Source organism: Pan troglodytes, chromosome 3, assembly GCF_028858775.2.
Source record: "Pan troglodytes isolate AG18354 chromosome 3, NHGRI_mPanTro3-v2.0_pri, whole genome shotgun sequence".
Lineage (NCBI taxonomy): Eukaryota > Metazoa > Chordata > Mammalia > Primates > Hominidae > Pan > Pan troglodytes.
This window is the reverse complement of record NC_072401.2, coordinates 38301795-38326513: the sequence shown is the minus strand read 5'-3', so window position 1 is coordinate 38326513 and position 24719 is coordinate 38301795. Positions and strand designations below refer to the sequence as shown.

Here is a 24719-nt window from a genome sequence, read left to right as displayed (position 1 = left end):
TGACCAAATTTCCAAACACCCTGTAGGCAACAAAACTCTCCATCTCACCCCATCCTCAACTTTCCGGCAATCTCAAATATGAGTATGAATGTTCTGATTAAAATGGGGCTGAGGAAACAGAACATGTCCCCCTCCTTCCTTCGGCCAGCCCTAGACATCATAAACACCCACAGGAACAGAGTGTAAAAACCACTACCTTACAAAATACACGAGGTCTGTGAGTGGTATCAAAAGACACAATTGCAACAAATTTAGTTATAGATCTAATTGTATTTTATTCACAATTCATACATCAGGGCAGACTCCATTCTACCAAATCGAATGAAAGCTCCCACCAGGCAATGGCAGAACAGTAGGTATTGTAAGATGGAAACAAAGAAACAGAATAGAAAAACCTGACTGGTTAACATCAGGTTACTTCAGGCTACTTTTCTGTAAGGGCTAAATAAAGCAGAAGGGACTTCCTTGCTATGCTGACTCAGGTAGACTGGAATCTCCTGTTTTCAGGTCTGTTCTGGGATCCATCTGCTTTCTTAAACTAGTCTGTTCTGGGATCCATCTGCTTTCTTAACATTTCAGTTTGATTACATCACCTTTAGCGTAAGTGACTCCATTTCGGTTTGGTATGTTCAGCTGGGGCCCAGTAGAGAAGCTCAATCTAAAATAATGGCCACCCATAATTTTTAAGAGCGTCAAGCAGTTTTTATGGCACGTCAAGGCAGCCCTCTAAGCCTCAGAGCACAAAACACCTAAATAAAGGTCAGCTCCCAGAGAGTAGGATTACTGTCTATTGTGCTACTTATGTAGGACAAAGTAAGTGCCTAGTACACTGTCTGGCATACTGCAAGTATTCAATAAGTCTGCTCAATGTATAAATGATTGCAATGCAAAACGATCTAATGACTTCAAAGTTTTTAAGTAAAGAGAAAGACATATTTCAAATAGGTCTTAGAAGAGAAAACCACCATAAATCTGTAAATCTCCAACACAATGCCTGAGCATAGTGGGCATACAACAAATATTTGCAGAAGAAACAGATGCTGTAAAAATAATAAACCAGAAACACAGGGAGTAATTCCTTTTGTATTATAAGATTTTTCTAGACAGCTGAAGACTTTGTGTCTGGCTATTTTTATTTTAAATATTTTTGCATGGGAACTGCTTAGTATATTTTTTCAAAGCCTACAGAGAATGTAGTTTAACCCTTTCTTTTTTATGGTGGGTATATATTACAATGCCCCCAAGAGCGACTGAGGTTTTGTTAAATTGTGTGCTGCTGACTCTATGGGATTAGTCTTAGGTGAGAGACAGCATCTCAATCACACACCCCACATTCCTACCAATCCTGAACAAATGCAGGAATGCTCTCTCTCAAGCACATCCCAGGGACTGAAGCAGAGATTCTTAAACTTTTTGTGCCACAGACCCCTCTCACAGCCTGGTGAAGCCTATGGACCCTGAAGAATAAAGTTTTCAAACGCATAAATTAGAACACAAGGGATGGCAAAAGATTCAATTATGCTGAAAGGGAATTATCCAAATAATTATGATATAGTACTAAGTGCTTACTGCCATATTTAACAAGATCAAGCAGCAAGTCAATAACTTACTGTAACTTAAAGCAGTGATGAGCACATACAGTATTTGACAGATGTATAAAACTGTAAGGCATATGGAAATAACTCACATGATATCGCGATATAATAAGAACTATTTGGTCTTGACACAAGAGCATCTAAAACCCTTGGCATTTCCTGAGGGAACTGGGTAATATTAGGAATGCCTTATAATAAGGAATTAGGAATGCCTCATAATAAGCCCCTATCAACTGTACCTGAGTTTATGCTAATGAGGTGACTCTTTTTGGGTCCTAGATAGCTTTAGGATTGGCACTGGTTGCCAGAGGGACCAACTTTGTGATTAGAGGGTTGGGATTTACACCCTACTCCCCAACCTATATCTCCTGGGAGGGGAGAAAGGTGAATTAGTTACCAATGGCCAACTATTTAATCCATTATGCTCACATATTGGAAACTTCATAAAAACCCTTAAATGGTGGGATTCAGGGAGCTCCTGGGTTGATGAACTTATCGAGGTGTTGCTAGGTGGCAGGCCCAAAGAGGCATGGAAGCTCTAAACACCCCAAAACCCCTTCCATACCTTGCCTTACGTATCTCTTCCATTTGGCTCTTCTTGAGTGGTATTCTTTCTTTCTTTCTTTCTTTTTTTGAGACGGAGTCTTACTCTGTTGCCCAGGCTGGAGTGCAGTGGCGCAATCTTGGCTCACTGCAAGCTCTGACTCCCGGGTTCACGCCGTTCTCCTGCCTCAGCCTCCCAAGTAGCTGGGACTACAGGCGCCCGCCACCATGCCCGGCTAACTTTTTGTATTTTTAGTAGAAACGGAGTTTCACCGTGTTACCCAGGATGGTCTCGATCTCCTGACCTGGTGATCCGCTCGCCTCAGCCTCCCAAAGTGCTGGGATTACAGGCGTGAGCCACCGCACCCGGCCTTGAGTGGTATTCTTTATAATAAACCAGTAAATGTAAGTAAAGAGTGTTCTAAGTTCTGTGGGCCATTCTAGCAAATGACTGACCCTGAGGAGGAGGTGGTGGGAACTTGATTTATAGCAGGTCAGTGGGTGTCTTGGGGCAGTCTTGTGAGACTGAGCCCTTAACTTGTGGGGTCTGTGCTAACTTCAGGTTGTTAGTGTCAGAATTTAACTGATCACTGGAGACCCAGTTGGTGACCAGAGAATCAGAGAACTGGTTGCTGGTGTGGGGAAAACTCTGACACATCTGATGTCAGAAGTGTTCAGTGTAGAAACAGATCATGGTACTGTGATTTTATTGATGTTATAGTCACAGGAACTGCTACAGGCTGAGGATCCCTAGTCCAAAAATCCAAAATCTAAATGCTCCAAAATTGGAAACTTTTGAGCACCGACATGACACTCAAAGGAAATGCTCATCAGAGCATTTTGGATTTTCAGATTTGGGATGCTCAACTGGTGAGTACAATGCAAATATTTCAAAGCCCTAAATCTACAACACTTGCTGGTCCTAAGTATTTCGGATAAGGGATACTCCATCTGTAATGCTACTGGGTTTGCTGACTACATTCAAAATCAAAGAAAATATTAGATTTTCAGTTACTGGTTAGTGAAAATAAAGATGTGAACCAAAGGAAGTCCAGAGGATGGGAGGTATCAGCTACATCTCAAAAATACAATCACCATCACCACGAGTCATCTCTTGGGACCATGGTGCATATGTATTGCATATATGAATAATGCAATAAAGCCAGCCCCACCATCCAATGCAAACAAATCCACTTGAAAATGAGAAAGCCTCGCCAGACGCTATAGTCATCAAAGAAATTAAAATCAACATGAAGAGCAAACTCTAATGGGGCAAAACTCAAGTGTCCATTAGTTAGAATAATGGAATTAATTTCTACACAGTATAAATTCTTCATCAATACCAGCACATTATAATCTTTTCAAATGTTACAAGTACTCAATTTTAGTCTGATGTGATTTATTGCCTAGCTAGTCCTTGGAATACAACAACTCAGTCCAATACAGAAACAGATGGAAAAGCATTTTCAACTGTCAACTTGATATTATCACTGCCAATGGAAAAACAAGAAAAGCATACCCAATAAATACCTTTGATATCTCATTTCAATAAACTGTTAATTAGGTTGCAGCTCACATCTGACAACCACTGCAGGCAAGTGGGCAAGGCTTTCCTCTAGAATGTTCTTCCACTGACTCTCCTCCACTAGTGTCTGCAGGTTCTTCCAGATCCAACCCAAATGTCTCCTCCCCTCCCTCCCCTCACAGGCCTGCTCTCCCAGGTCCTGAGGGCACCTGGTCTTCTGCTGTAACACCTGTCACAGCCCTGAGCCCTTCCCCTACACCACGCGCTGGGGACAGGATGCTGTTTGATTCGTTTCTGTGTACTTTGCAGGCCTACATCAGAGTATTTGCTTAACACACACACTTTAATGTGTGAGGCAGTTTCTGTTTCTCTAAAAGTGTAAAATTCATAATGTAACAGTAATTCACTTCGATTAAATATATTTACTTGAAAATACACCAAAGTGTTGTAGGTAAACTTTACCTACAACATGTAGGTTAAACATGAAAGAAACATAAAATCCTTCCACTTTCTTTTTTTCTTCTGTTTTTGTTTGTTTTGAAACGGAGTCTCACTCACCCAGGCTGGAGTGCAGTGGCTTGATCTCAGCTCACTGTAACTAACGTCTGCCTCCGGGTTCAAGCGATTCTCCTGCTTCAGCCTCCAGAGTAGCTGGGATTACAGGCGCCCACCACCACACCCGACTAATTTTTGTATTTTTAGTGGAAACAGGGGTTCACCATGTTGGCCAGGCTGGTCTTGAACTCCTGACTTCCCAAGTGATCCACCTGCTTTGGCTTCCCAAAGTGCTGGGATTACAGGCGAGAGCCACCATGCCCAGTGGAAAAGCCTTCACTTTCTAACTTTACCTAATATGATGTAGGGAAAGTGTGACCAACAGTATTTTATATAATCAAATACACATGGAGGAACGTAAATTTCTGACACCTTCTCTTCAACCTGGTCATTTAAGTTAATACAATATCTCAGGCATCAATACCACTTATCAGGCCCACTGTGTGCCAGAGGCCATGCTTTCAGTGGATTATATCTCATTTAATCCTCACACCAACACTCTGAGGAAGACACCCTCATTCCCATTTTACAGAAGGCAGACTATCAAGTCAGAAACTGTGCTGCGCGCTGGGCTGAAGAGTGGGGACAGACAGGTAACATGATTTAGAAAACAAGGCAACAGAGGCAAGGAGACTGACCACGTGCAAAGAGGGGAGGTCAGGAGGGGAGGGACAGAGAAAACCGCCTAAGAGCAAGGAGGCCCGGTTGGTCAGGGAAGGCAGACGAGGAGGGAGGTGTGGAGGAGGCCCAGGACAGCCCGACCCAGCTGCCAGCAAACAGCTGAGACTGAGACAGCTGAGGACTGCGAGGTGGGGACTTGGCCAGGTTTGCATTTCCAACGGATCACCAGGGCTGCTGGAGAGAGAATGGGCTTGATGGACATAACAGCAGAGGAAGGATGACAGGCAGGAGGATGAAGTGGCAATGGCTCATTCACCTGCCTTCGTCCTCAAGAAGACAGTCGCTGGAGACAGGGGTCTTGTAACCCAGTGCCTGGCACTGCCCCTCACACCCAGAGTGAATACATCACTGATGAAGGAAGAGACAAGCAACTGAGGAGAGAGAAGCGACGATCTCACCTAGGGCAGTAGCAATACAAACGGAGAGGAGAGGATGAAGTCAAGAACTATCTAGAAGGTAAAGCTGGCAAGTGGTAACTGAACGTGACAGATGAGGGCTGAGGACGGGGAAAGGTTGGGAGGGTTCAGTGGCTAGATGGCAGAACCACTGTGACCAAAAAAAATCCAGAAATCTGAATACAGATTACAACTCAATATTTATTCACATGGGTTTTCTCTTCTCAAAGACATCTTATCCCTGAACAAAAAGCGGAAACTGTGCAGACAGTGAAACCAGGGTGTGCTGCAGCTCAGAGAATAATCCCCTCGCCCATCCACCCTCAGTCTACTCTGGCATTCTGGCAAAAAATTCTCTTTAAAAAAAAAAAAAAGTAAATGTATATGAACAGCTGTTATTTCTTCTACTTATTTCCAGCAAAAGAGACAGAATTTTAAATAGTGCTTATTAATAAAACAGATCTGGAAGGGACTACGTGTGGTGGTCTCTGGGTGGTAGGAATATGTATTTGGGCTTATCAGTATGTTATTTTTCATATATATGTATTTTTGTAATCATAAAAAAGGTTATTTTTAATTTTTTTAAAAGTACATTTTTCTTAAACTTTAGTCTTTTCAAAGTTACCATCTACTGCTACTAGGTAAAAACTTCTAGGGGCAAAATCATTTGGAAAGAAGAAAAAAATCTTCATCTTAGGATAAACTCTTTTAATGTACAAGTGAAACGGCATACAGTTCTAAGTGCCCCCAAATGCTTCACGACATAACACACAAAAGCCTTTAAGTCAGGAAGCACAATACAGTACAAAAACAAACTTCCAAATAAACCCCAGAAACCAAAAACTTTAGATGGCAGTCTAAAAGCAATATTCAAAAGACTGCCCCTGCATTTGCATAGATAATTATCTAAGATGAAGATTTGTAGCTTAAATTAAAATTGTGATAATACTAAGCACTGGTCTGTCTCGTGAAGCTAATGGTTCAAGCTTGAGTTTACATAAACCATTAGCGTGTTAACCAGATAAATACTCTTGTTCCTTCTCAGGAATTGCAGTAAAATAAATGTGATTCAAATTATTACATATGTGGACACAGTATGGAATCACCTTGACAGCACCAAAATTAATTTTTTAAAAACAAAATATTTCATAGTATAGGCTATGCCTCAAATATACAGTGCCTTTGTCCAAATCTTAAAAAGCCAAACCCCTGTTCTCCCCCTCACAGACAAAAACCCATGGGTGGCGGACTTTGGTAAGCCAAGTGTGGGTTGGATCTCAGTCCTTGCTTGTGCCACTGGCTGGGTGCCTTTGTGCAGCCCGCAACTTGCACAAATGTACAGTGTAGCCCAGCCACAGCCCTGTCACCATCTTTGAGGTCCATGGTCATTTCCAAATGAATAGAAATTTACACATTTCCAAATGAACAGAAAAATTACACTAATTCATGAGTGCCAGGCTCAATCACAGGAAAGGGCATGTGTTATAACTATCAATTATTTACAATTTTAAAATATGCCAGACTAGCTTTACAGCACTAACTGCATTCTTGAGTAAAACTTATCACATGTGTTCAAGAACCCAGATCTTCATTCTGATCAGCGGTAGAAACAGGTTTTCCTCTCACACCATTTCAGTTCTTGAAATCAACTACACTCACCAAGTAACCACTCCCTTTCTTTAACTTTGATCAACAGGCAAATCAGAACTTTTGCCAATAAAGGATGTTAGTTAAAAGCAGTCTAATCCATTTTCCACTTTATATATTTTAGACTGCACACAATACCAAGGGTAACAATAACAATACTATTCATTGCTCCTTGGCATTCTCGGAGTTATAAATGTTAGATAACTTCAATATATATTTATAACAGTCAGGCTGTGAATGTGAAAGCCTGGGCGACTGGCCAGAAGACCAGAGATCCAGCAACTGAAGCTGCACGGCCAAGCCTTGTGGTGGGTGCCTGAGCAGGGAGGCCCACACCCAGGTACATGTCTTCAGGCAAGAGCTTTTCCAAGAAGCCAAGGAACTCCTCTACAGATTCTTGCCACAGAAAATCATATACCCACATAGGCCTTGCAAAAGGATTCCCTCATTGTAGCTGCCTGACCTCCCTCCGGGCCCCACTGGACATCCCCATCCCAGAACCCCCACCCAAGGATGAGGTAGAAACAGAGAGACAAGAGAAGAAAGAAGTGCTTGAGTGTGGATTTCTCCCTGGGAATGAGAAGGTCCTGTCGCTGCTTGCCATGGTTAAGCCAGAAGTCTGGATTCTCAAAGAGAAATGCATTCTGGTGATCACATGGATCCAGCACCTGATCCCCAAGACTGAGGATGCAAATGATTTGGGGTAGCAATCCAGGAGAAGGTGCTGGAGAGGGTGAACGCAGTTAAGACCAAAGTGCAAGCCGTCCAGACAACCATTTCCAAATACTTCTCAGAACACGGGGATGCTGTGGCCAAGGCCTCCAAGGAGACCCATGTAATGGATTACCAGGCGTTGGTGCAAAAGTGAGATAAGACAGCCTATGGGGAGGTCAAGGCCAGGGTACTGGACCTGAAGGCCTTCTGTGCTGAGCTTTATCATATCATCAGCACCAACCTGGAGAAAACCGCAACCCAACAGGTGAAGAGAAACCATCTGTGTACTGAGCCCAGGGCTGGAAGGAAAACAAATGATCTATACTTTGTGAGGGGGCGGGGAAAGAAACCTCAGGTTGTATCCTAGCATTTGATACCTAAAAAACAGAACTGAGTGGCAAATATTTTCTTCCTGCTTTTACAGATGAAGGAAATCAAAGAAATACTATACAGGACAAGAATGAAACAGTATGAAGTTGCACAGACAACGAAGTTTCCAAGTCTGAATTCGTAGCCAGTGCCTAACCCTCTGCTAACATTTTTGTTTACACCTTTAACTGTCCAGGCTCCTAGCATATGAGGAAGAAAATCTCATCTCCTTTTAGCACCCATCGCTCCAGGTCAGTTTCCCGAGGGCTGTTGTGTCAGTATCGAAGGAAACAAACTGCAGTACTCTTAAAATCACTTCTAGTTCCAAATTCTACTATTCTACAAAAATAAATTGGCTAATAGGATGAAAATACAAAAATAAAAAAATACCCACAAAACAAAACCAAAAAAATGCCAACATCAAGAACATGGTGATACAGGTTAAGTACGTAAGTTGCAAAAAAACAAAAAAGAAGCCCTCAGCTCTAATCACCCATGGAGTTAGTCCCAGCTTGCCAAAAGTTCATGTGAAAAAGATTTAAGGATTGTAATTGACTGTAAGCCCAAAATAAGCCAGCAGAATGGCCTGGAGAACAAAAGAATGAAAAGGAACAAAAAGCCTAAGGCATTAGGAGAAATGTCATCCTCACACTAAGAGAGGGGTCACAGCCTCACCCTCCTTCTTGCTGATCAGGTCACACAGCAAGTTTCATTTTTGGTTTTAGGACACTTTAAAAGCAGCAGCAACAAGGGTCATAAAATGCATGAACAGAAGCTGGGGCAAGAAGATAAAAATGCCTTTGGCTTGGGTAGAAATCTGCCGCAGGAAAGAGGCATTAGCTCCACTCTTCTCAAAAATGGGAAAGAAAGAGGCTGGGCCTGGTGGTTCACGTCTGTAGTCTCAGCACTTTGGGAGGACAAGGTAGGTGGGTGCTTGAATCCAGGAGTTCAAGACCAGCCTGGGCAACACAGTGGTGCACACCTACAGTCTCAGCTATTTAGGAGGCTGAGGCAGGGGAATCACTTGAGCCTGGGAGTTCAAGGCTGCAGTGAGCCAAGACTGTGCCACTGCACTTCATCCAGGTGACAGAGCAAGACCTCGTCTCAAAAAACAAACAAAAAAACAAAGTAAGAAAGATTTCCACTTCGAATATATTATAAAAACCTTTCTTTCAACTAGAGCTCATTCAAATGGTACAGACTTCTTGAGGAGTCAGGCATCCCTTAAAAAGTTTCGAGCACCACAGTCTAGGGCTTTAGGGCTTTAATAAAGACAGGCGATGAGAGCCTGCCTCCACCTTCCAGGACCTCCTGAGCAGGTTCCCTCCAGGCAGGATTTGAAATCGGTTTTTACTCCCCCTTCAGGCCTCTCAACTTCTGGGAAGTGCTGACTTCATTTTCACGAGATCAGATATTTTACAATCAGGGAATTTCTGGAGAACCAACACCAAAACCAAGGCTGACAGGAGATAAAGACTGGCTTCGCCAGCCAAGAGCTGATGCTGGGAATGTGCTCAAAGCTTTGTTGTGGCCGGGCGCGGTGGCTCACGCCCTTAATGCCAGCACTTTGGGAGGTCAAGGTGGGTGGATCACTTGAGGTCTGGAGTTCGAGACCAGCCTGGCCAACATGGTGAAACCCCGTCTCTACTAAAAATACAAAAATTAGCCGGGTACGGTGGCGGGCGCCTGTAATCCCAGCTACTTGGGAGGCTGAGGCAGGAGAATTGCTTGAACCTGGGAGGCGGAGGTTGCAGTGAGTTGAGATTGCGCCACTGCATTCCAGCCTGGGCAACACAGCGAGACTGCATCTCAAAAAAAATAAATAAATAAAGCTTTGTTGTTTGCCCCATGCCAAGAGAGTGCTACTGTATGTTGAGGGGCTTCAGTGACTTGCTGGAACTGAACTTTGATCCACTCACCACAATGCAGGAACAAGAACTCCATCTACCAAGTGGGAATTGTAGTCTCTGAATCCTAATGACATTTTCAAAAGCAAGGCTTCATCTTGATTTAGTTACAAGAGGAAAAAAATAAAATAAAGATCAGCCTTAAGGGGAGGCGCAGGGTAATGAAATCTTACTAATGTAATTCTCTCCTTTAGAATGTATTTAGTAAAATCTTTCATTTCATAGACATCTTAAAAAAGATTCTTCATAGTGTTCTGATTCTCTCTCTCTGTCTCTCCCTCTCTCTCAGGATGGCATCTACTCCCCAAAAACTAAGAAAGATGGTTTCTTTCTCTACATTTCCAGCTCTGAATTCTTTCCTAAACTTCGCTAACATTTCCAATCACCTACTTAAAGAATCACCAGGCCGGGCGCGGTGGCTCACGCCTGTAATCCCAACATTTTGGGAGGCCGAGGCAGGCGGATCACCTGAGGTCAGGAGTTCGAGACCGGCCTGGCTAACATGGTGAAACCCCATCTCTACTAAAAATACAAAATTAGCTGGGCATGATGGCACACGCCTGTAATCCCGGCTACTCGGGAGGCCAAGGCAGGAGAATCACTTGAACCCAGGAGGCGGAGGTTGCAGTGAGCTGAGATCGCGCCACTGCACTCCAGCCTAGGGGACAGAGTGAGACTCTGTCTCCAAAAAAAGAAAAAAAAAAAAAAAAAAAGAATCGGCCAGGCATGGTGGCTCACGCCTGTAATCCCAGCACTTTGGGAGGCCGAGGTGGGCAGATCACGAGGTCAGGAGATCAAGACCATCTGGCTAACACGGTGAAACCCCGTCTCTACTAAAAATACAAAAAACTAGCCGGGTGTGGTGACAGGCACCTGTAGTCCCAGCTACTCGGGAGGCTGAGGCAGGAGAATGGCGTGAACCCGGGAGGCGGAGCTTGCAGTGAGCTGAGATCGCGCCACTGCACTCCAGCCTGGGTGATAGAGCGAGACTCCGTCTCCAAAAAAAAAAAAAAAAATCAGCAGACTTCTAGTCCTTGACCTTAAAATATCCACATCGAGCTCATTCTCTTTTCCTTAAACTAGGCCTTTCTTCCTACTTCCTTGTTTCCCAAATGCCTTCTAGGTAACTGGGCTCAAAACCTGGTAAGTGGCTTCTGCTCTTCTTTCTCCTTACTCCTTCTTTCCCTCAGCTCTTTGGGTGTATATTCTCCCACCACGAGCCCAAAACCTCAAGCGCTGGTCCGGGCCTACACTTGCCTCAGCCAGACCCCAGCAAGACCTCTCCTCTGCCGCCTCTGGCATCTCCCTACATCCATCCTGCTATCCAGCACAGCCTGATCTTCTGGAAACACAGGTCTGATGGGGTCAGCCTCCTGCTCACAAACCTTCTAGGGCTCCTCTGCAATCCCTACCAGAACAAACACAGTCCTGCTAACCCTCAGGGTCTCCCACCAATGGGGCTCCACTCAACTCTTCCTGCCTTATTTCACCTGGCTTCTTTCTCTGTAAGTTCCGTTTGTACCAAACATGTTTCGAACACACCTCCTAAGCCTCTGTTCATTTGGGTTTCCACCTCCATACCTTTGCTCATGCAGTTTCTTCCACCTGGAATATTCTTTGTCACCCCCTGGATGGGACCTTTGAATCACTCACTCACCTTATTCACTTTCGGGATGAAATGCAGCCACAGGAGGCTGGAATGGCTGGCATCTGGTCACAGAGCCAGGCTAGACACAACTAGACCTCCCCAGTAAGGACTGTTTTTTTAGGCGACACTGGGTCCCTATGATTTGCTTTTATTTGGGATAAAATCATCCGGTGTAAAATTTCCTTATTAGGCTAAAACCTCTAAGCCCACTAAATTTAAAAAAAAAGAGAGAGAAGAGCTGCCAGTGCCCACATTTCCAGGGACTTGCAGGAATTCTCTGAAACTCACAAGCCTTACCAGGTCTGCATGCTCGTGTTCAGCAGCAGGTGCTAAGTGACTGTAAAGGGCTGTGGTGCCCACCCTGGGGTCTTCATGCAGGGCTTGAGGGTAGAGTCACCCTCTGCCCCATAGTGACAGGCCAGCTGGGCTCCACTGCCTCCATCTACTCAGTCAGGATTAGCACAAAAACTTGTTAGAGAGGTTTAAAGAGCCCCCAGATCAGCGGAGAGGTACTCCAGGACACTGTGGACTGTTCTTAACACCCACACCCAAGCCAAATCTCTGGCACCCAGAATAAAAATGATGTTTTTGAGAAGGACAATATCTAAGTTAATAGTGTATAGTCAGTTCTACTTATCCCTGATCAAAATTAACCGTGAGGTTGTAAAGTGGGATTTACTACATTTGGGAAATTATTACCTCTGTATACCAAGGGGCTACTCAGAGGTTTACAGTTCCCCACCTGCTTTCTGGCAGGCTGACTCTGTGACTGCCTTCACCACCTTCCCCCCCCCACCCACCCCCGCCCCAGGTCAGCAGCTGGGTCTCTCTCATCTTGGCAGTTGTATCTCAAGTGCCTGCCACAGAGTAGAGGCAAAAGAAATAGATTGTGATCAACACTGAGCTTGAAGCGGCCAGATTTCTTGACCAAGAACGTCTGGAAACACCACACTACTCCCCCAAATAGTGTAGTTATTGCAAAACAAATACAGAGTTGTGTGGTCTGGTGGTCTAGTACATCAAGCTCTTTCCTTGGGGAAAAATATCCAGAGACCACATTCTCAGCTGATTAACACACTAGAGAATTGACAAAAATCAAACTTTGGTACGATGTTCTTTCAGTTACACCAAAACTAGATGGCACAGACTTGAAGGGCTGCTTTTACTGAAACACTAGTGTGATAAAAATCCCTATGTATTACATTCACATATTTCTGGAAATGGAAGGAGAATCCCTTCCCTTCACCTGGAAATTCAGGAATACAGCTTTTTCTGGAACCGTAAGAAGGCTTTGGCCTTAGATGTACTAGCAATATTTCATGCTTATTATACAATTAATTGATTAATAATCAGTACACAAGGGGCCACAAACTCCTTACTCATAAGCGGGCTTTTGGTTGTGTTTCTGAAGTCAAATTTTACAAGTTCTAATACAGGGGTATCCAATCTTTCGGCTTCCCTGGGCCACATTGGAAGAATTGTCTTGGCCCACACATAAAATACATTAACACTAATGATAGTTGATTAGCTTTAAAAAAAAACTCAATGTTTTAAGAAAGTTGATGAATCTTTTTTGGGCCACATTCAAAACCATCCTGGCCTGTATGCAGCCCACAGGCCGTGGACTGGACACTTGCTCTAACATTTTAAACTTGGAAACTTACATATTTCTTTTAAAAGCTTAACACAATAGAGACTGTCACAATAGACCAGTGTAAATGTCCCTAGGCAAATAACGTCTCCAAAATCTGACAGTTTATTTCCACCTAATGACTGGTTTCCTTTAGGCCCACCCTTTAAAAAGAACTTCCGCAAAATACCATTTGGCTAATTCTCTGCCTTGGGCAGTCCTACAATTATAAATTCTGCTAAACAAATAAACTTCCTTCCTATTTTTAAAGTATTCCAAAATTGGAAACTCTGTGTCTTTGGTTGGCAAACTATTTTCTGCAGTCTAACAGCCTTAGCCATGAAGAAATTCTTCACTGCACTCTGAGAGACGAAAAAAACCAGAAACTGTCAAGGAGTCCCTCCCTACACCTATTTCAGGGAAGGGGAACTAACCCCACAGAGTTGTGACCTTGGGCAAGGTCACACAGGCTGCTGGTGGCAGAAGCCAATGTCCTCCTCTCTCCCCCATTTTCCCCTTAACTGATCTAAGTTACTTGTGGCCTAAAGAAAGCAGTTTGCTCTTGTTCTGTACTAGGGAACAGGGTTTATGTTTAATTCATGCAGAATGTGCTAGAACAACAGAAAGAATCTAAATATTAGTGTCAGCAAAAAGAATCAATCTCCGTAAAACATTTAAAGAGATTTATTCTGAGCCAGATGTGAGGACCACGACCCATGACACAACCCCAGGAGGTCCTGAGAACACGTGCTCAAGGTGGTCGGGGCTATAGCTTGCTTTATACATTTTAGGGAGCATAAGACATCAATCAATATGTGTAAGGTGTACATTGGTTTGGTCTGGAAAGGTGGGACAACTTGAAGGTGGAGGGGAGGTTGCAAGTCATAGGTGGATTCAAATATTTTCTGAGTGGCAATTAGTTGAAAGCGTTATTATCTAAAGATCTGGAATCAATAGAAATAAGTGTGTAGGTTAAGACAAGGTCATAACCTGGGTAAAGACCAAGGTTTTTATCATGCAGATGAGGCCTCCAGGTAGCAGGCTTCAGAGATCTTATCAGACCTAACAAAAAATGTGCCAGACTCTTAGTTAATTCTCTCCTGGTTCAAGGAAAAGATCTGGAAAGTGAAGAGGATTCTCTAGAGAAAGTAGATTTTCCCCATAAGAGACAGCTTTCCAGGGCCATTTCAAAATATGCCAAAGAAATATATTTTGTGGTAAAATACTTCAATTTCTTTCAGGGCCTGCTATGTCAAGTGATGTCAGACTAGAGTTAGGCTGGAATTTGACATCTGTTTTGGCAGTCTTAAGATCTCTGTTTTAATGTTTACGCTGGTCAGTTGTGCCTGAATTCCAGGGAGAGGAAGGTGTAATGAAGCACGTCCCCTTTCCCATCACGACCTGAACGAGTTTTTCAGGTTTCTCTGGAATGCCCTTGACTGAGAAGGGGGCGATCCATCGGTCAGTTGGGGTGCTTCAAATTTTGTTTTTGGTTTCCATTTGAATGAGTGCCAGGTGATGCAAAGAGCTCTGTTTGGATCTTAGCTGTGGCTGTGGGAAAGACATCTCACCTATAGTGGGCTTCATGTTTCTTCATCCTTAGAAAGAGGGAATGCAGCTAAGCAACTACAAAAGTCTTCCTCCACCCCTAAATTCAATGATGATGATGGTTCACGAGTACTAAGTGCTTAATCTAGGTACTAAGTGTGTTATGTGGATAAATCGTCAACCGCTTAGAGGATAGCTGCTTATCATCCCCCCTTTAATGGATGAACACATTAATGTCTAGAGAAAAAAATAACTTACTTAAGGTCATCCCTCCACTGGTAACTGGTGGAGAGATCTGACCTAGACCAATGATTTCAGGGGCCCTTTCCTCCTTATCAAAGGTAGACAATCTAAGACAGCTGGCTTGACTTGCACTCACAGGGACACAGATTCTGAATTGAATACAACTGTAGCAATCATTTAACACAATGTTCTCATTTTATAGATCAAAGGACTGAGGCCCAGGCAAGTGTAACTTGCCCTAGGTCAAAAAATGTATTGGAAACATGTAGCTACACCCTGCTGTTCCTAGACAAGCTCATCCAAAAGAGTGCTTGACAGTTTACATGCACTTACATCAGCTCACGTGATGCCAAACAAGGCTACCTGATGGGCACCTGGCATTGATCATCTTTCCCACTGTCGCCTAGCCAAGGCTAAACAGCAAACACAGAGCACACTGGGACCTGCACCCCACGCCTGCTACTGCCCGCCTAGTGTGCTATCTATAGGCCGATAAAACATCCACAGTATGATGCTCTGGAGAGTCTATGCAGAATCGACTCCTAAAGAGAACTTTCCAGGTAAGCTGAATAACTATGAAACATGGTTCTGTGGTACTTTGAAAAGAATATCAGAGAATAAGTGAAAACACTCTAAAATCCACAACTCAAGTCAACGAGAAAATGCAATCTCATGTGGTCACTCAAAACTGACCTCTTTCGGTCTATCATTGAATTGTCTTAACCTCCTCCCAATCTTCACCTTCAATCTTCTATGTGATTTTTCTCTTATTTCCTGTTTCCTTCTCTCCCTAACTGAGAACATCACAAAATTCAGGGATTTAAAAAAATGTTACACTTCTTGTATAGTTTCCATATGGTATATCTATTTTTAAAAGCAGATTAGTTGAATGTTTCATGTCTCTCACCTAAGAAAGGGGAAAAAAGTTCAGTTTCTCAGTGGAACAAGATATTTTTCTAAGCTCTGCTGCCCTTGTTTCACATATTGAACATGCGTTGTAATCCCCATTACAGAGACAATGCAGGTACAACAGATAAAATATGAATTTAGAGCCAAACAAGTCAAGCTTTAATCTTATTAGCTAGGACACGGTACCTAGCCTTTCTGAATTTCAGTTTCTTCATATTTCTTTCCTGAAAAAAAAAAAAGTGGAAGGAGGAAATAATACCACTACTGCCACAATTATTTTGAGAATTAAATTAATTATGAGACTTCTAACACAATGGCTGGCACATATAAAGTTCTGAAAAATATAATCATCTCTTCCCTTATTCATGCTAAAATAATTGTCCCTTCTATTAAATGCCATTTGCAGTCGATGTTTTTCTGAGCAAAGTCAATCTCTCATATTAGAGGGAAGAGATCCATTACACACACCTACCCCATCTCCCAGAGGATGCCTTCCGGGAAACAGGAGCACTCAGTGAATGGGTGGGTCACTGCAGCCCAGTGCTAGGGAGCTAAACAGCCACATTAGACATTTGCAACTTGCACTCTCTTCAAATACTCAGGCTGTGCTTCTTCTTGCACAGTTAACACAACTGGTTGGTCCTACCAGGCTGCAGAGACACCCTTCACATATCAAAGGATCCCCACCCACCCCAACCCGACTACTCAGGCTTCCTCTCCTTGCTCATTTCCCTGCAGGCATCTTGACCTGAAATTTGCAAGAATACACTCATCAAGGGGTTAAATAAAGTATCCTGGGTCAGGCACAGTGGCTCGCACCTGTAATCACTTGAGGCAGGCAGATCACTTGAGGTCAGGAGTTCAAGACCAACCTGGCCAACATGGCAAAACCCCATCTCTAGTAAAAATACAAAAATTAGCCAGGCACGGTGGCGGGCACCTGTAGTCCCAGCTACTCTGGAGGCTGAGGCAGGAGAATCACTTGACCCCGGAAGGCAGAGGTTGCAGTGAGCCGAGATCGCGCCACTGCACTCCAGCCTGGGCAACAGAGCAAGACTCCGTCTCAAAAACATAAATAAATAAATAAAGTATTCTGAAATACAATATATTGTTTGATAGATGTGCATAGTTTTGATTTTAGTAAAACAGTTTGAAGATGAAAGTGCAAACAAATCAGCAGAGCAATATTAACAATGTACATCAAAAACAGGTGTCCAAGAACTTTTTAAGTTCTGCCATAAACTAGCTGTGTGATCTTGTTCAAATCAAGTTACTTCATCACTCTGGGTGTCAGTTCCCCATGTAGAAAAGAACAAATGGAATTATATTCAAGATGACATTCTGGTTACACCGTAATTACATTACTAAATCCTACTAGAATGACCACCACCCTAAGCCACAATTACTGATAGGTATTTGAGGGCCATAGGCAGTGCTGGTATGAAAGAAAAGGTCTGAGTAATTTATTTATACTGATGTGCCTTCCCCAAGGTTAAAAATCAGTGGTCTCAAAAACAAGGCAAACAGTTGGAAAGCAACCTTGAATCATTCTGAAACATGCTAGAAAACTACCAGTAGTATTTCCTCACTATTCCTTTTCATAATCCACCACATCAATGACCTACAATTACCCTTGACTTCACTCAGACCTCATCTTCTAGTCTCCTCCAAAATCCCAGCTGAGTGATTCTTCGTGCATATATCACATTAAAATTAAATTATCTCCACAGGTCTCCCTCTCCCCATTAGACTGCAAGCTACTCAAGGGCTGGGCCCATGTCCTACTCATCTCAGTATCTACCCTGCCTAATACCACACATGCCATTAACTTAAACTGCCCATTCGACCATGTTTTAAATGGTTTACATCTGAAGATAGTCTTCACAATTTCCTAAGCAGATTTTGACATTAATGGATTTTAAAATAGGAACTATTTTTAAAAAGATAAATACAAAACAAGTATATATTAAGTTCATTTCAGAGACAAGAAAACAGGCTCAGCAAAGTTAACTTAGCCAAGTTCAACCAATGTAAAAGAACAGAGCCTGTGAGTCTAATCCCATTATAACATGACAGATATAAAAATAATTTACAGGAAAATAACCAAAGTGCATGAAAATTAAGGAAATTTTTCTGTCAACTTTTTCATATAAATTTAACAAAAGAGCACAGAGTACTTGTTCATCACTCTTCCAATAACAAAATCAGAAATCATAGAAATTTTAAAATGGAAAAACCAGATACTTAAGATCAGATTCATAAATATCATAAATATAGGCTGGGCGCCGTGGCTCACGCCTGTAATCCCAGCACTTTGGGAGGCTGAGGCAGGCGGATCACAAGGACAGGAGCTTGAGACCATCCTGGCCAGCATGGTGAAACCCCGTCTCTACTAAAAATACAAAAAAATTAGCCAGGCATGGTGGCGCGTGCCTGTAGTCTCAACTACTCGGGAGGCTGAGGCAAGAGAATTGCTTGAACCCAGCAGGCAGAGGTTGCAGTGAGCCGAGATCACGCCACTGCACTCCAGCCTGGGTGACAGAGCAAGACTCCATCTCAAGAAAATATATATATCATAAATATAACCAAATAAAGGTCTTCCTATAGGTTGTACAGATGTTCATGAATATTACTGTGCATTCTAAAATAAAATTCAAAAGCACTAACATTTTCTTTTTTTTTTTTTTTTTTTTTGAGACAGGGTCTCACTCTGTCACCCAGGCTAAAGTGCAGTGGCACAATCTTGGCTCACTACAACCTCTGCCTCCCAGGCTCAAGGAATTCTCGTGCCTCAGCCTCCCAAGTAGCTGGGATTACAGGTGCAAGCCACCACACCCAGCTAATTTTTGTATTTTTCTAGAGATAGGGTTTTGCCATGTTGGCCAGGCTGGTCTCAAACTCCTGGCCTCAAGTGATCCACCCACCTCAGCCTCCCAAAGTGCTGGGATCACAGGTGTGAGCTAACACTCCTGGCCTAACATTATTTCTATTCCTTAAAAGTCAATCAAAAGAAAGGGAGTAGGACTACATCAGCTGTCATTAAAGAAACATAAATTAAAACATCTATGAGGTACCACTACACACCTATTAGAATAATCAAATTCCAGAATACAACATCAAATGCCTGTGAGGAGCAAAAGAAATTCTCATTCATTGTTGATGGCAATACAAAATGGTATAGGCACTTTGAAAAGCAGTTGACTGCTTCTCACAAAAACAAACATAATCTTACATTACAATCTATCAATCATACTTCTTGATATCTACTCAAAGGAGCTGAAAACTCATATCCACACAAAAACCTACACAGAGATGTTTATAGTAGCTTTACTCATAATTGCTAAAACTTGGAAGCAACCAAGATGTCCTTCTGTGGGTGAATGGATAAACTGTGGTACATCCAGGCAATTAATATGATTCAGCACAAAAAAATGATCAAGCCATTTAAAAAAAAAAGCACACAGGAAACTTAAATGCATATACTAAGTGAAAGAAGCCAATCCGAAAAGGCTACATATATACTGTACGATTCCAACTACATGACATTCTCTATAGGCAGAACTATATATACATGCTCTATAAATAGTATGAAGATTAGTGGGTTGCCAAAGGCTCATAGGAAGGGAGGGATGAATCCATCACAGAGGACTGGTAGGGCAATGAAACTACTCTGTATGATATTATAATGCTGGATACACGTCATTATACATTTGTCCAAACCTGTAGAATGTATATCACCAACAGTGAACCCTAATGTAAACAATGGACTTTGTGTGATAATCATATGTCAATATAGATTCATCAGTTGTAACAAATGCACCATTCTGGTGAGGAATATTAATAACAGGGGATACTGTGCATGTGTCCCCTGTTCTTCTGTTTCTATCAAAACATCTGTGAGTTTACTATGAAAATCACAAAGCTTGAGAAGTTCAGTGGGGACAGGGGCTATATGGGAAATCTCTGTAACTTCCACTCAATTTTGCTGTAAACCTACAACTGCTCTAAAAAATAAAGTATATTTAAAGAAAAAAGGGAAGAAGAAAAAGCTGGGCACAGTGTGGTGACTGTACAAAGCATCATACAGAATGAAATACACAGCTATAAGAGTTTGGGGGAGGGACGGCGGACACAGTGGCTCACGCCTATAATCCCAGCACTTTGGGAGGCCGAGGCAGGTAGATCACGAGGTCAGGAGATCGAGACCATCCTGGCCAACATGGTGAAACCCCGTCTCTACTAAAAATACAAAAATTAGCTGGGTGTGGTGGCGCCTGCCTGTAATCCCAGCTACTCGGGAGCTGAGGCAGGAGAATCACTTGAACCTGGGAGGTGGAGGGAGCCGAGATCGCACCACTGCACTCCAGCCTGGTGACAGAGCGAGACTCTGTCTGAAAAAAAAAAAAAAAAGAGTTTGGGGAAAGATCATCTTTGGCCCCTAATGGGTCTTCACTGCTCCAGAATAAAATACCAAAGGGGTCTGTATGCCATGCTCATCCTGGTCCTCATTCACCTCTGCTACTCCCCCCAGCAGTCTCGCTCCAGGCCCACCAACCTCCTGTGAGTGCAGCTCCACCAAGGGGCCTCCAGGCCTTAGCATACGCTACTCTAACTGCCTGGCACAACCTGCCCTTCCCGTTATTCTCTGCCCTGCTTAGTACATTCGTCAATGAATGAATGATTAATCAGAGGTGCTTCAGGAAAGGAATGAAGGATGAGGAGAGTTTTGATAGAAACAGAAGAACAGGGGACACAAATATAGGTTAAAATCAGATTAAAGAATTTGTCTAAGGAAACAAATTATACTTTATCTTTTTTTCTCATCAGGCATTGCTCTGGGCTGTGTTCTATTTGTGGATTAGGTGGGATTTCTATCTCTGCTTTCCTCCATTCTCTTTCAGTAAAACCAACCTACGCCCAAGTTCCTGGCACAGTCTAAGCAACTAGAGTTCCCAAAGCCCAAAACACAGCTGCCACCACTACCAGATAAAAAGTGCTCCACAGGAACTCTGCTGAAATCCTGGTCAGGGTTATACCAGCTTTGCTTAGCCGAGGCAGCACATTTTTCAAATTCAAGGAATGGTTTGACTATGACAAGGAGTTCTCCCCTCCTTATTAAACTCAAGCATCCACTAATAAAATGTAGTATGAGTCTACAGAAGAAAAAAAAATTTTAAAACAATACATCACATTAACCTAGGACACACATCAAGGACAAACCAACACTGGACTGACTTCAAGCAACACAAGAAAATTGTTGCCTAAATATTTCCTATAGTCACATTCACACCTTACATAGGAAGGCTGCTGTGCTGTGTGCTGGTAAACAGAAGGGCAACTCCTACCGCCTACCGGCACCCAAGGTGGGCTGGTCTAGTCTGCAGGAAACCTCAAAGGTAAATAAATAAGTCCAGAGTCAGGACAGAACTTTGCATGGAAGCTGTGCTTAGAAGAAAGAGATGATGGAAGGGCAAGTTGTACTCGTACTCAACATATAAATAGCAATTAGTTACTCGGTTATTTGCACCAAACACAGACAAACAAGATAGCAAAGCCACTGGGTCACATCATTTCAAAATACAGACAATGACTATCCACTGGTATTCCTTTCTTATTACTGAGGTCCAAGCTACCACTATCACCTCCTATCCGAACCAAAACCACCTCCTAAGTGGTCCCTCTGCTTCCATCCGAAATATACATCAGCTGACATCACTCCTCTTTTCCACATCTTTAATGGCTTCTGACTACACTTAAAAGCAAATCCAAACCCCATTCTAAGCCTATGGAGCCATAAACAGCCTGGCCCACCTTACCCCTCCCCACTCAAAGCTCAGTGCTGTGCACCCAGCTGGATGTATTCCAGCCATACCTCCCTTCTCCCTGAGGCCTGCCTGGAGCATGTTTACTGCCCTCTCACCAGTCAGACGGAATGCCACCCCTGCACCACCCCAGCCCGGAGCCACTTACTTCTCTTCCTAGCACTGATCACCATCTGAAATAATCTTGTTCACCTATTTGCTTGCTGCTTTGCTATCTCTCCCATCTAGAATTCCATGAAAACAGGGGTCTGCCTGTCGGTTGCTAAATCCCCAGCTCCTCAAATAGTACCTATTATAGGTAGGTTATCCATAAATATCTGCACTGAACACATTTGTTAAATGACCTGTTGAATGAATGGTGGCTAGATAAACCAATGTTTTAAAAGTAATGCCCAAATACGGAAAACCTGGTTTTACATAAAATATTAATTAGCAATCAGTTACTTGCTTTACAAAAGGATTCTGTGGGCTGGATGCAATGGCTCACACCTGTAATCCCAACACTTTGGGAGGCGGAGGTGGGCAGATCACTTGAGGTCAGGAGTTCAAGACCGGCCTGGCCAACCTGGTGAAACCCTGTCTCTACTAAAAATACAAAAATTAGCTGGGCATGGTGGCGTATGCCTGTAGTCCCAGCTACTAGGGAGGCTGAGTTGGGAGGAGCACTTGAACCCAGGAGGCAGAGGTTGCAGTGAGCCGAGATCGTGCCACTGCACACCAGCCTGGGCGACAGAGTGAGACTCAGTGTCAAAAAAAAAGATTCCTTTTTTAATGCATCTTTAAATATTTAATTTACAAATCTCCAGGGTGCACACTTTTTAAAGGATAATCTATTGTGCAGAGTGAATTAACTCCTCCAGGACATAAACACTGCTTATATACAAAAAGTACCTAATAAACACTTGTTGAATGAGCACTGGAAAATACACAGTTAAATGCTTTAATTAATACATTAAATACACAGTTAAGTACTTTATTCATAAGGTAAATACTTAATACACACCATAAACTATATGAAACTATACTTTGATTTGAAACACAGCAAACTTGGCTATATTTAGTTCTCATTTTCCATTTTTTCTCATAAACTGACATATGTATATTTAAAATCTACCAACTTGAGATACCAGCAATAATCTTAGCTACAAACTTTATAAGCAGGTGCAAATCCAAATAAATTCTGGAAGTTACTTGGCAGTTCTGCTGCAGTTAGTTTTGACTAACAGATACATGGAGGCATAGAAACAGTAGATATACTCAAAACTGACAGGTTGTTGGGGACATCTGTGAGTTTACTATGAAAATCACAAAGCTTGAGAAGTTCAGTTTTACTTATACACTGCGTAAAAAGTCAAGTGTCCCCACTGAAAGACTAATCAAGAAATCACACTGCTATAAAGCCCAGCCACGTTCTTGATGCAATGTACACCTGCCCTAATGTTCCAGATCATGTCCAATTTTTTTTTAAAAGTACATCTTATGTTTTTCTTTCTTCTTTAAACAGATAATCTCTTTAAAACAAAACTCTCCCGTTTTGGCTTTATTCCTACATCATGAAATTGCCCACTCTACACATTCAGTATTCACACAATACTAATGCATCGCGCAAGAAAAACACATTCATGCTTGGCCGGGGGCGGTGGCTCACACCTGTAATCCCAGCACTTTGGGAGGCCGAGGCAGGTGGATCACCTGAGGTCGGGAGTTCAAGACCAGCCTGACCAACATGGAGAAACCCTGTCTCTATTTAAAAATACAAAATTAGCGGGGGTGGTGGCGCAAGCCTGTAATCCTAGCTACTCGGAAGGCTGAGGCAGGAGAATCGTTTGAACCCGGGAGCCAGAGGTTGCAGTGAGCCAAGATTGTGCCATTGCACTCCAGCCTGGACAACAAGAGCGAAGCTCTGTCTCAAAACAAAAAAAAAGAAAAACACATTCGTGCTCAGGTATCCATGTGACTCAACCCACACCCACCCCTTCTCCTTCCCTACCAGGTGTTCAGCTGCAGTTGCAAAGGTCAAAATGAAAAAGGAAAAGGAAAGTCAGCTGCGTAACTGGATGTGCAGGTGTTTGTGTGAGGCCTGTGCTCATGTGCAGCTGTGTGTTTCTGAAGGGGCATTCTGACGTCAAATATAACAACTTCAAGATTATTCACATTGTGTACATTATCTATGCCTTTTGTCTTTGTCTTTAGGATATTACCTAGTTTGTAATGTAAAGTGTGTTAATGACTTGCCTCTTCACCGTAAACCACATCAGTTCCATAGAACATCATTCTTACAATCTATAACTCCAAGAAATAAACTTCCAAAGACTAATTTCGTATTCTAAAATCTTTCACAGGATAACACGTTATCTATAAAAATCATTCAATTTCAGGATATAATTTGTAATGCATGCACCACCTACAGGAAATGAAATATAAAATAACCACATTTTAAAAATGTATGCTAAGAGGTATACATGAATTTGCTCCAAAAACATTTAATAGTTTTTCCGCTGTTGTCCTGTAATCGAAATAATAATTTTGAGGGCGGGTGTGGTGGCTCACATCTGTAACCCCAGCACTTTGGGAGGCCAAGGCGGGGGCATTACTTCAGCCCAGGAGTTCGAGACCTGCCTGGCCAATATGACAAAACCCCATCTCTACTGAAAATACAAAAATTAGCTGGGCGTGGTGGCGCACAGCTGTAATCCCAGCTACTGGGGAGGCTGAGACACAAGAATCGCTTGAACCTGGTAGGTGGGGGTTGCAGTGAACTGAGATCGCACCACTGCACTCCAGCCTAGGTGAGAAGAGTAAGACTCTGTCTCAAAAATAATAATTTTGAAATAACAAGATTCAGAATCCAAATTAAGCTACCAGCCTACATTTCCTCTATATAAACTTTTCCAACGTACTGACACTCGGAGAAGGCTAACAATCGTCCTAAAAGTCTGTGATGGTTTTTGAAATAAGGCTTTGTTGGGGGCGTTTTCACTGTTTCCT

General features: G+C 42.7%; 1 protein-coding gene and 1 pseudogene across 20 annotated transcripts in view; one reads left to right on the top strand and one right to left on the bottom strand.

Annotated features, from left to right (window-relative positions):
• The window catches only part of TBC1D1 (TBC1 domain family member 1), a 248728-nt gene that overhangs the window by 134559 nt on the left and 89450 nt on the right, over positions 1-24719 (bottom strand). The window lies entirely within an intron of this gene.
• Positions 2946-7946, top strand: LOC129143676 (proteasome activator complex subunit 2-like; annotated as a pseudogene).